At 43.6% G+C, this 12,912-nt stretch overlaps 1 non-coding gene across 1 annotated transcript; it reads left to right on the forward strand.

The window, feature by feature from the left end:
* The first annotated feature begins 12,229 nt into the window (after positions 1–12,229).
* LOC140616679 (U6 spliceosomal RNA) lies at positions 12,230–12,335 on the forward strand. Its single transcript, XR_012017083.1, has one exon. It is a non-coding gene; the product is annotated as a U6 spliceosomal RNA (small nuclear RNA).
* The last annotated feature ends 577 nt before the right edge of the window (positions 12,336–12,912 follow it).

Genomic DNA, 12,912 nt, shown 5'->3' on the forward strand with positions numbered 1-12,912 from the left:
TAATAAGCCATTGAATCCCATCCACTCAAACAATCTCCTCAGGCTGGTAAGGGTAAGTATTACTACAGTCCTCCTCACTTTACAGTGAGGAAAGGGGACTTAGAGACTCAGAGTACCCTGATGGTAAGTGGCACACAGATGCCTAGATCTCCCAGCTCATATATCCTGTCATCTTCCTTGTGTTACAGAGTCGGCTCCCTAAGTGCTTGCTTAAGCAGTACATACTACAATTAGTCTGCTCCCCAGATAGACCTTTGGCATCCTTTTACCTGCTCCTTCCTCTGAGGACTCATCTTGCTTTTAGCTGACACCCAACACACCACAGCCTCTGCTTCTCAAACCCACTTAACCACTTTGTGATGAAGCAGGGAGGATGGGGATGGAGCTCCAGGAATTGTGGGAATAGCTGGGATATTCATTGCTCTGTTGGGTTCCCCATCTGCCATGCTCTGATGGCTGGCTGGGCTTAGGTCTGAAATATGCATAGGTGTTTTATTTAGTGTTCAGAAGAGGTGTCATTAATAGGGTAGCATCTTAGTATGGACACACAGCATTAAACAGAATTAGCTCGGTAGCAGTGCCTCTAGCCACCTTCTTTAAGCCGTTTGCTTTCTGAAGTCCTCTGGTCTTTATGTCTGTCCAAATGAGAGGCATTCTGGTTCCTACATGGGTAGTATTAGGGAGGTAGTCAAAACCTCCAGTATAGGCTGTTCTTGTGTTCCAAATCTGAGATGACCATTGCTAATGGTAGGATTTCCCCCTTACCCCATACTTTTGAGTTATAGAAAATGGAGTGGTGACCAAAGACTCTTAAAATGATTAATAGCTTGTGACATACTACATATTTGCATTTTTTCTGTCTGATGGGTTGCTGGAAACCAAATCACGTTCTAGTTTTTATAATTAGAGTCATTATTCTAACAGCCTGAGACTTCAAACACTTTTTGAAATGCAGCAATTGATTTTTACTGGACCTGAAGGCTTTCATATACATATTTGAGTTTCAAGTATAGCATAATTTGACCATTCTGTGATTATACCTGTGTCTTCTTGAGGATTTGTATATAGCCATGAGCATCTGATTGCTTCATTAAGTCTTTTCTTGTAGTTAGGCTTAAGATTTACAAATTGAAATCTAATTTTTATTATAAATTTCACTTTGTGTCTCCATAACATTACCTTGAGGACATTAAATGGATCTTTTAAAACTTATGTCTGTTAGGCAGGTTATCTGTGACTTGACCTCAGGACAGTAAAGGTGCGTGCTAAGTGTTCATTATAAAAAGGGAATGTTCGGTCTTTTTGGGATGAAAACTGTTGTTCTTAAAGTTAAAACCCACAAGGAAGTAAGTGATGGAGAAAGGAAAGATAAGGGTACATACAGTCTTAACTCTTCTTGGGGTCATTTATGCCTGTTCTTACATTGCTTTTCCTGAGCTAGACCCCAGTATGGATTCATCTAGTTACTTACCTTTTTCTACATTTTCAAGTTGCAGGAAGTGGGTGGAACCATGGGAACTCATAGAATGTATGGAGAACATATATAAGTAAAATAGGAAGGTCACAGTAGAACCCTGGCAAACACCTCCCAGCTGGATGCTAAGAAGAGAGATGCTCCTGAAGAAATTTTATTTTTATTTATATTTAATGATCTGTTTATTTAGAGAGAGAGTGTGTGAACAACAGTAGGATGGGCGGGGGTGGGGGAGGAGAGGATCCTAAGTAGACTCCCCGCTGAGCTTGGAATCAATATGGGGCTCGATCCCACTACAATGAGATCATGACATCAAGAGTTAAGACACTCAACTGACTGAGCCAGTCAGGCACTCCATGATTCTACTTTTTAAAAAAAAATTATCAAGTAGGCTCTGTGCCCAATGTGGATCTTGAACCCCTCACTCTGAGATCAAGAGTTCTGTGCTCTACTGACTGAGCCAGTCTGGTGATCCTTGCCCCTAAAGACATTTTAGAATGGGCAGAGAAACACAAGGAAAATCTAAAGAGAAAAGGAACTCCTATAGTACTTCATATTGCTGCTGGAGATGTCCCATGACTGCAGGGTGGTGCCACTACAACACGTCTGTTGTCTCTATACATAACTGGGTCTTCAGAGCTGTTGGGCCATCCCATTGTCTGTCATGAGGCAGTGCATGCTCACTGCCTGTAGCCGGTCTAGTTTCACCATTCTTTCAAAGTAGTTTACTCCATCATCGTTCACTCAGTGCATGACTGAATTTTCCTGCTTCATAGTGAAAAGAGCATTAGGTTCCCTCCACCTATGGAATCCGCTTCCAGCCTTAACGGCTTTGTTCCTGTTACAGTGGAAAAGACATCCCTCCTTCCAGGTGAGTAATTTGTCACCTGTTTCTTGTCGATCTGCCTCTTCCGTCCCCAGAGTTCTGCCTCTGTCGCCTCTCCTCTGAAGCTGCATGTGACTAGAAATTGTATACTTTAAGAGACTTTCCCTGAACCTGATGTTCTGAGCCACCACTTTTTTTTTTTAGCAGTCTCTAGAGTTGTCTACCCTTTCTGTTTCTACTTCCTTCCTCACACCTAAATTGTTTGCTGCATGACTCCTGATAACCACCTGCTGATTTTCTTGTCAAGGAAAAGGCACCAACTCCCTAATCGTGTCTTTTTTTTTTTTTTTTTTTTTTTTAAGATTTATTTATTTTAGGGAGGGAGAAAGAATCTCAAGCCGACTTTGCATTGAGCATAGAGTTCAATGTGGGGCTCAATCTCATGACCCTGAGGTCGTGACCTGAGCAGAGATCAAGAGTCCGATGCTTAACCTGTGTCACCCAGGCTCCCCTGTCTGCTTTCATCTCTGTGTTACAGTTGGCACTATTGCTCCCACTTAAATGTTCTTTAAGTTTTCATGGCACCAATCTCTAGATTTGGCTTGTGTTCCCCTGCTTCTAAAATTTCTTCAGGGGCATCTCTTCCTTTAGAGTCTTAGTTGTAGGCATTTGCTAGGGTTCCATGGTGACCTCTTTTATTTCTAAAACATTCTTCATAGGTTCTGTGATTCATTCCCATGGTTCCACCTTTTTTTTTTTTTTTTTTTTTTAAAGATTTTATCTATCCATGAGAGACACAGAGAGAGGCAGAGACACAGGCAGAGGGAGAAGCAGGCCCCCCGCGGAAAGCCTGACGTGGGACTCAACTCCAGGATCCCGGGATCACGACCCAAGCCAAAGGCAGCCGCTCAATTGCCAAGCCACCCAGGTGTCCCGCTCTGGATCCACTTCTATTCATAACACCCACATCTCTGTCTCTACTCATTCTGCCATCATGTGTAGTCAGCAGCTGAGTGGCAACTCTACGTGTTGCTTTCCAGCTCTATGCAGATAGTCAGTAAATGGCGTCCACCAATTGCCAAGTATACTTTTTTGTAGGGCTGGCATAACAAAATACCAGAGACTAGGGACTTAAATTTCTTTCCTCACGGTTTGGAGACTGGAAGTCCAAGATCAAGACGTTGGCAAACTTGGTGTCTCCGAGGTCTCTTTTCTGTGCTGGCATATGGCCACCTTCTCCCTGGGGCCTCACATGGCCTTTCCTCTGTGCCTGTGCATGCCTGGTGTCTGTCTCATAAGGATTCCAGTCATACTGGATTAGGACCCCACTTTCATGACTTCATTTAACCTTAATTGCCTCTTTAAATCCTATCCCCAAGTATGGTTGGTCACATTAGGGTTAGGGCTTCAACACCTATTTTGGGAGAATATAAATTTCAGCCTCTCTGTGCTTCCCTGCTGTGTGGCAGCAGCTGCTTCTGCCATCAGCGCAGCTGCCCACTGCCTCCCTCGTGATCTTTCAAGTAGTCCTGCTGCAGACTACAGTGGCTTCCCCTTCATAAAGTCCAAGTTTTTATCTGGTCATGAGAAGCCTGTCATGCTGTGGGCCCAAACCCTGTTACATCTCTCCACTCCTCACCCCATATGCTTAAGTTTCCCTGACCTGTGGTTCAGATAGTGCCATGATCATCTGCACCATTGAGCCTCTTGGCCTTCATGCAGTTTGCTCTGTCTGGGTTTCCTCCTTCCCTTGCCCCTGTCCACCTGGCAAATATTCATCCATGAAAGCTCCCATTGCCAGGGAGCTTAAGTAGTGCACCATTTGGTACCCAGACCTTTTTCTGTCTTCCCACCAGTTTTTTGCCTTATAGTCCTTTGTAATTTATTTGCCTCCCTTATTAGACTATGAGCTTGTTGAGAGCAGGGGCCATACTCCTCAATCCTGGTGCTCAGTTATAAGGTGCTCAGTATAGGGAATGCCTTCCCCTGCCCCAAATGCCTGTGCTACAGGAACTGGTGAGGCGCAGTCTGGTGCAGGTGTGGGTGGAGGGTAGCTTTGCAGTTACCTGGAGCTCTGGAAGGTGGAGCCACACTCCACTGTTGTGGGGTGCTAGTGGAACATGGAACAACATCCTGTCACGGCCAGAAATTCTTCAGGAGCATCTTGGCTCCCAGTGTGGGACCTCCTCCAGTCTAGGCCTGTCCAGGTGGAGCTGCTAGCGCCTGAGCACTTCTATATACTGGGTGCTGGGTTAAGCACTTCTAATAGGTGGCTTCCTGGATCCTTACACGAACTGTAAGGTAAATGTTATTATAACTCTGGTTTTACTATTGGGGAAACAGCTCTGAGTTACTATGTGCCAGAGCTGGGATTTATATCCAGAGCTGATTTAGACTACATCAGAAATTAAGGCATGGCTATGCTTCTGGGAGGCTGGGGGTGGCCAGGTTCAAGCTCCAGGACTAAGAATGCATAGATAGCAAAGGGGCTCTTGTGCTCCCAGGCTGTTCATATTATTCTGTAATTTGTTTTTTCTTAGTATTGTGAACATCTTTCCATATTGTGGTGGTTTTAAAGTATGTCTACAAATTATTTGATACTTCTCCCACAAAAGGTAGAGCCTGATTCCCCTCCCTTTGAATATGGAACCATCTCAGTGACACACTTCTATTGAATAGAATGTGGCAGGAGTGATGCTGAGTGACATCTGAGGATAGATTAGGAAAGGTGATACAGCTTCCACCTAGCTCTTTCTTGGGATGCATGCCTTAGAAATCCCTTGGCTTTGCTGGAGAGATCACTTGGGAGGGCAGGGGCAGGAGGAAGGAGGGAAGAAAGGAGAGAGATGCCCAAGGAGTCTTCACAGGACAGGTGCTACCAGAGAAAGCAAGACTTTAGGTAATTCCAGCACCCAGCGTTGAGGGTGGTGCCAGATGGAGCAAAGACAAGCTCTCCCTGCCAAACCCTCACAGATTGCAGACAGATGAGGAAGATAGAGTACAAATCTTCCTTGACTTATGAGATTGTGTCCTGATAAACCCATTGTAAACTGAAAATATAAATCGAAAATGCATTTAAAACACCTACCAAACATCATAGCTTAGCCTAGCCCACCTTAAACATGCTAATACTCAAATTAGCCTACAGATGGGCAAGGTCATCTGACACAAAGCCTATTTTATAATGAAGTGTTGCCTATGTTGTGTAATTCACTGAATATAAAGTGACAAACAATGGTTGTACGTACAAGTTGTTGACTCTCCGACTCTCCTGATCGTGTGGCTGGCTGAGAACTGCAGCTCACTGCTGCTGCTCAGCATATGGGAGGATCGTACTGCACACTGCTAGCCTGAGAAAAGACCCAAATTCAAAATTTGAAGTACGGTTTCTACCAAATGTGTCTTGTTTTTGCACTGCTGTGAAGTAAAAAAATCTTATGTTGAACTATTGTGTTGGGTACTGTCTGTAAATGCTGCTATTATTTAAGCTTCAAGTTGGGGGTAGCTTGTTACTCAACATTAGATAACTGCAATAGATGTCAGCAAGAACAGTGCCATGCTCTAGTTTTGAATTCCATGATGCAGATGTATTGATTTGTATTGCCATTGGATAACTGGCCTTCTAGTATTTTATGTGAAAAATATTCCTATTCAAGTGGAGGTTTACAGATATGTAGCACAGATATCAGCCCTTTGTCTTCGATGGTTGTTACATTCATCTAGCATTTTGTGATGGCGGGATGTTGTCTCACCCACCTGGGTCAGTTCCTCCACATTGTAGCTGTAGCTTGTCTGCGCTGATTGGCTCCCCTGGGCCTCAGCTCCCTACCCCTGTTGGTCACCCCATGGAACTCCTGACCTGCCATCATCCCTGTGATGGTGCTCACCTTGGGCCAGCCCTCACCTGGCTTCCGTTTAGCTCTTCTCTAAAAACCTCTTCTTCAGACTTTGAGTGATACCCTCATTTTCCTTACCCTCTGCAGAAAACATGGTCTTGCCTACCCAGGTGCAGTGCTGAGGCCTCCTAATCTTGCCTGGTCTCTCCCCACTTTCCTCCTCCCCACCTCTCAAGGAAAAATACAGATTCTCAGCAATAATGAAGACTGCTAACAAGTAACACTTACTGAACAACTTTTCTGTTTAGGGCACTCTGCACTGCACTTTACATGAATTACATAATTCAGTTCTCACATCAACCTTTTGTAGCCTGTGTCATTGTCTTTTTTTTAAGATGATGAAACTGAAGATCAGAGATATGACATGACCTGCCCAAGGTCATACAGCTAGAAAATAATGTGGTCTCTGCTCTCAACAGCTCTGTAGAACTGCCTCCCTAGATCTCTGTTACAGAAAAGAGTTCCCTAAACTGAACACAGTTCCAAGATAGATGGCACTTTCTGTTGTTAGAGAGCAGTGAGTCACCTTTATTCACCCTCTTGCTTCCAGAGGTGCCTAATGCCCATAGATTCATTCATTCAACAAGTATTGTTTGTCTACAGTGTGTCAGGCATGTTCTAAGCACTGTGAAGGAATCAGATGATACCTCTGACTTCATGGAGCTTTTGTTCTTGTTTGGGAGATAGACAATAAAGGAGTGAAATAGGTAAAATCAGGCCCCGTTACTGTGGATGTGGAAATGGGGAGGGGAAAGGTTTTAAGCAATAAAGACAGCCTCTTGGAAGTCAGTTTCAAAGGAACCACAGGCTTCATTCTAATTTTTTTTTCTTTTGGTTTTAAATTTTGAAATGGCTGCCTATTTGGCTTCTGGGAGAAGAATGAGGGTATTTTGACTGAGAACATGGCAGTATGAAGATTAGCTTCCAGTTATAATTTCTTTACTCAATTGTCTGTGCCTGATACCTTCTTTAGGAGAAATTCCTAGAGGTGGGATATTTGAGATTCAGATCAGTTGGAATTTTAAAAAAATATTTTATTTATTTATTTGAGAGAGAGCACATAGGGGGGTTGGGGCAGAGAAAGAAATAGAAACAGGATCTCTCACTGAGCGTGGACCCTGACACAGGGCTCGATCCCAGGACCAACCCTGAGATCACGACCTGAGTAGAAGGCAGATGCTTACCCAGTTGAGCCACCCAGGCACTATAGAATAGTCAGAATTTTTAAGGTCATTGCTGTATAGAACCAAGCTCCCCTAGAAAGGACGAGTTGGCTTACACTCCTCCCAGCTTTGCAAGCTAGAACTTCGCCACAGGGTGCCCAAGTCCTAGTGGGTTCTAGAGGGTGCTCTGTTGGGGTTGAGCACTTTCTGTGTTTGCCTCATGTGACAAGCCCTGGACTGCACTAGACTTTGCCATTGTTTTCCGTCATAGCCAATCTGATTCAGGGGGAATAATATATCTTTGATGTTATAATTTTAAATTCTTTAGTTACCATTAGGGGTAAATATTTTTCATATACTGATTATCCCATTGCATTTCTTCATTTGTGGCTTTCTTGTTCTTGTTCGTTACTCATTTCTCCACTGGGACCATTGTGGTTTTTGTTTTTGTTTTTGTTTTTTTAGGATTTCTAAGTACTACCTAGAAGTCACCAGCAGAGGGCAGCAGCACACCAGGGTGCTGAGGAAATGGCATTGGACCCTGAACCTTACGGTGTTATTTTGCACAAAGGCAGAGCCTGGGTCCCAGGGTGTTTGCATCAGTGGACTCAGAGGGACCTGAGGACAGTCACGATGGTTAATTTCCTACCCACACTGAATTATTCACCTGAAACGGGTGGGTTTGGAACAAGAAGATGACTTTTGAAAGGCCAAGACTGTAGGTCCCAGCGTGGAAAATGAATTGTGTCTGGTAGGAGATAGCCAGGAGCCCTTAGACAAGTCCTTAGACAAGTGGCACTGTGAGTGAGTCCAGGTTGTTGCCAGAGGAAGGGCGTGTGTCTGCATGTGTGCACACATGTGCATGCAGATGCCTGCCCCATCCTCCAGAAAGGCAGATATAATGCACTTTCATGTATGCCAGCCTCTCTGAGCTGTCTTGTTCTGCTCTCAGTCTCACTGGGAAATTGAAGCAGCTTAATAGGGAAGGCCTGATGATGCTGCTGAAATGTGGAATTGTGAAGGGCAGGGGACTCGAGAATGCTGCCTCAGCCTCCTCCCCACCTCACCCCCACCGCCCCTGCTCAGGAGCTAGATGAGCAGCAGGGAGATATAAAGACCTGAAATCAAATGCAGAACGGTCAATGCACTTACATATCTTCTTTTAAAAAACCCTTAATTTAATACAGTAGAAGTATTTGCAACAATAGTAGCAACCCCGTCTACCTTTCACTCAGTTCCCCCAGTGTAAACATCTCCCATAATTTTAGTATAATATCTAAACCAGAAATTGACAGTAATACAATCCAGGCCTTACTCAGATGTGATCTTTACATACATTTGGCATTTGTGTGTGTGTGTGTGTGTGTGTGTGTGTGTGTGTGTGACATTGCTGAGCTATGTGAACGGTCCTAAGCCATCATCTTAGGCTATGTGATCAGCGGGAAGTCTTGCTTGTGTGAGCGTGCATTCTCTTTCTCAAATGAATAAAATATTAAAAAAAGAAAACTCGCTACATTTCTCTGCAACATCCATGACTCTGCACGCTTGAGTTCTGGCTTCATTCTCAGGGTGTCTTCCCTCAATATCAACAAAAGCTGTGGCAGTCCTAGACCTTTCATCCTCACTACATATCACACAGAAGTGAAGGCAGAGAGGGGGATTTCATCCTTCCCTACAGGAGTTGTAAGGTTCATTCTAATTGGACAAGCGTGGGTCAAGTGCCCATCCATCAACAGTCACAGGGCCAAGGGAGTGACTCAGTGATTGGCTTGTGCCTGGACTCCTTGAACACCTGGAGATAGGAATAGTTTATTGGTTTAATCTAAGCTTACACTGGAGATGAGTTTAGCCTACCCTGACCACATGGGGGAAGGGAGGTGTCTAAAAAGAAATTTGAGGTGCCACTACAGGAGGGAGGGGAAACAGGTGCTGGATAGGAAATAGGAAATAGCAAAGCACAGGAGTGTACTATCTCCAACACAGGGTGTTCCTCTCTGATCCAATCAGGTATGATTAGGTGGACAGGATAATATAGCACAGGCATGTCTACCCAGATAGGGGTGCATAAACGAGGATGAGAGCTGGACAGATACCCTAGGAGGTCTCTACCACAGTAGTGATGTGTGCCTCGGAGACACCTCTGCAGGTCTCTATATGCCTCAGGACTTTAAGCTGGTTGTGACACCTCTAGCCATCGCCGTTGGCCTGGTAGCCACCTACGAGATGCTATGGTTGAGACAGGTCTTGTGTTTCAGCTGCATATGCTAAGTAGTGCTTAGGATATATTTAGATAGGAACCCCCACCTCCTACCCCATCTACACTGTGTTCACTGGCTGCCCCTTGTGTCCTCAGTCTGTACAGTGCAGACATCCTTTTCCTGCTCTACTCTCCCTACCACCACCATGAAGTCCACCCAGTCCAAATGCGCACAGAGGTTTTTGGAGAGACTTTCCTGTGGCAGAGTAGCTTCTAGTGCCTCTCAATATCCAGGTTTATGGAAAAGCTCAACATTTCCCAAAGTGTACTATTTGTACCATGGTGCTATGTGACATATGCATCAATTTTTTAACATTCCTTTTCATTGTTTCCGGATTTATTTATTTGGGGAGAGAGTGTGCACAGGGGGAGGGGCAGAAGGAGAGAGAGTCTTTTTATTATTATTTATTTATTTATGAGAGACACACAGAGAGAGAGGCAGAGACACAGGCAGAGGGAGAAGCAGGCTCCATGCAGGGAGCCTGATGCCAGACTCGCTCCCAGGTCTCCAGGATCACAACCTGGGCTGAAGGCAGTGTTAAACCGCTGAGCCACCAGGGCTGCCTGAAGGAGAGAGAGTCTTAAGCTGACTCTGCTAGAGCCCATTACATTACTCAATCTCATGACCCTGAGATCATGACCCCAGCCAAAACCAAGAGCCAGTCACTTAACTGACTGCACCACCCAGGCACCTCAAGATTCCTTTTTAAATAATCTTTTTACTTACAACTCTTTTGAAATAGAAATATAGAAAAATACACAAAACAAAGGTGGATCTTAATGGGATATTATGAGGCAAACACCCCAAATGCTCTTGTAACCCAAGAGATGGAATGTTGCAGCCACCCTAGCAGCACTTCCATGTTCCCCACCCAAGTCACAGTTGTACCCTCCCCCAACCCCAAGAGTAACCACTACCTGGTTTCTTTAGTAAACACTTCCTTGCATTTCTTTATAGTTCCAACATCCAAGTATGCATCTCTAGAAATGGTGGTTCAGTCTTGACCACTTTTTAAAAAAGATTTATTTACTTATTTTAGAGAGCACGCAAGCGCATGAACGGGAGGGGCAGAGAGAAAGGGAGAGAGAATCTCAAGCAGACTCTGGGCTGAGTGCGGGGCCCAAAGCAGGGCTCTATCCCATGACCCTGAGCCAAAACCAATAGTTAGATGCTTAACTGACTGTGCCACCCAGGTACCCCAGTCTTGCCCACTCTGCAAATATATCTTTACCTCTCTTTAATCTCCAGAGTTTTCTCTCATCCTTTTCTTTTCCTTCAATTTTATCTGTTGAAGAATCCAGGCTCTTGGATCCTAGTGTTTGCCACAGTCTGGGGTTTGTTTGCTGCCCACTCATGGGCAGTTCCATATGCTCTGCTGCCCTTTGTCTTTGCTGCTCATTGGATCTAGAAGATTGATCAGACTCAGCTTTGTCTTTTTGGCAAGACTCTAGGTGGTGATGTGTTCATTAGGGGCCACATAATATTAGGCTGCCTCTCCCTTTGTGGTGTTTGTAGCTATGGATGCTCGTCCCTAGATTCATTAATTCACTGGGGGTCCAAACTGGTGACATAGATTATTTTCATTGTGCTATGATTCACATTTTATTGCTTATTAATTTTGTCATTCCACACAACTTATAAGTAAATAGGCTTTGAGAAAATGTCTTGAGAGTGTTAAACAGATGATGGCATCGTTGATGAGACTGTTCCAGTGTTCTACATGAGGTAATGAAAAGAACCACAGCTGCCACCACTACAAGATGATGATATTTTAATTCCATCATTTCTTTTTCATTTATTTGCTGGATTTCTTTATAAACAGATGCTTCCTCTCATGTACCATGAGGTTACCCAGTGGTATAGCTCATGCAGAAGAGGCAGGATAAATGCTTCCTTTATTACCTATATTTATCAGTTTGCAAAATAATAAGCTGGTTCCTTATTATCCTCTGCAGGTGACCAGTTTTTTCAATATCATCATGAACTCGTGGATTTAAGTAAACTTGGAAAATTTCAATTTGTTGCAATTATTACTATGTTCAAGCTCAAATTGTCCTGTTATTGGCCAGTGGGAACCCCCGTGGGTTGGTTTCTGTGTTCTTTTGACATACCCTAGTCTACATATAGCCTATCCATGATGGCTTATGTGCCATCTTTTATATCAAGATGTTCCAGACTCTCTTTGTGCATTTTCTCCCCTGATCTGTCAGTCATTTCTCCATGCAGCCCTGACTTTTAGTGGGAAATGGCATTTTGTGACCACCATGTGGACTCCAGGGATGCTTATTGCTACGAACTGGTCATTGTTTCCAGGCTGTTTCAATGGATGGAGCTATTAGATATAGATAGAACAATAGATCAAATACCTCATAAGTTCATACTGTTTTTCCAATTAAATTTCAGGACTATGGATTTTTTATTTAATCTTTTAAAAAATTTCAGCTGTCTATTCTTCCACACTGAGAATCCTGATTTTTAGGACACAGGGGATGATAGTTAAGAAAGCTCATAATTACTCATTTGTTTTAGGCAACATTACACACACAACAGGGAATATCAGTACTAATGCTGCTACCAGCAGAATGATAACTGAGAAGAGTTTAAAAGTTCTTGTGCTTGCTCTGGCAGCACATAGACTAAAATTGGAATGGTATGGAGAAGATTAGCAAGGCCCCACACAAGGATGACATGCAAATTTGTGAAGTGTTCCACATTAAAAAAAAGTTTGCACCCCAATGTTCATAGCTTTTCTGTATCCACATCAGTAGAGCTTATAGCCTTTATATACCATATTCTCTGCTTTTTATTTATTTTTATAAGCTTATTTATAAAAATAAAAAAAATTAAATTTATTTCTTTGAAAGAGAGAGAGTGCGCGCACACAAGCAGGGTGAGGAACAGAGGGAGAAGCAGACTCCCTGGTGAACAGAGAGCCTGATACAGGGCTGGTTCCTGGGATCATGACCTAAGCCAAAGGCAGACACTCAAGGAATGAGCCACCCAAGTGCCCCTATTCTCTGCCTGTTAAACTTCATATAGTTTTAGTTCTACAAGTAACTATGTATTTAATGCTCTCTGCTAGTTCTTGTGCTGATGTAGCTAGTAATTTTGGCAGTCTGAGTCTTGTTCTCTAGTAAATTCTTCAGGAAGTGCTCATGGGAACGATATTCCCTGAGTTCTTGTATCTTGATAACAGTTTGTACCTTTTACACTTGAAAGTCAGTTTCCTTGAATATAAAATCCTTGGCTCACACTTTTGCCTTAGATAGCTCTCACCATTTTTTTTTTCTGACAC

This window comes from Canis lupus, chromosome 24 (genome assembly GCF_048164855.1).
Source record: "Canis lupus baileyi chromosome 24, mCanLup2.hap1, whole genome shotgun sequence".
In the NCBI taxonomy this organism is placed as follows: Eukaryota; Metazoa; Chordata; class Mammalia; order Carnivora; family Canidae; genus Canis; species Canis lupus.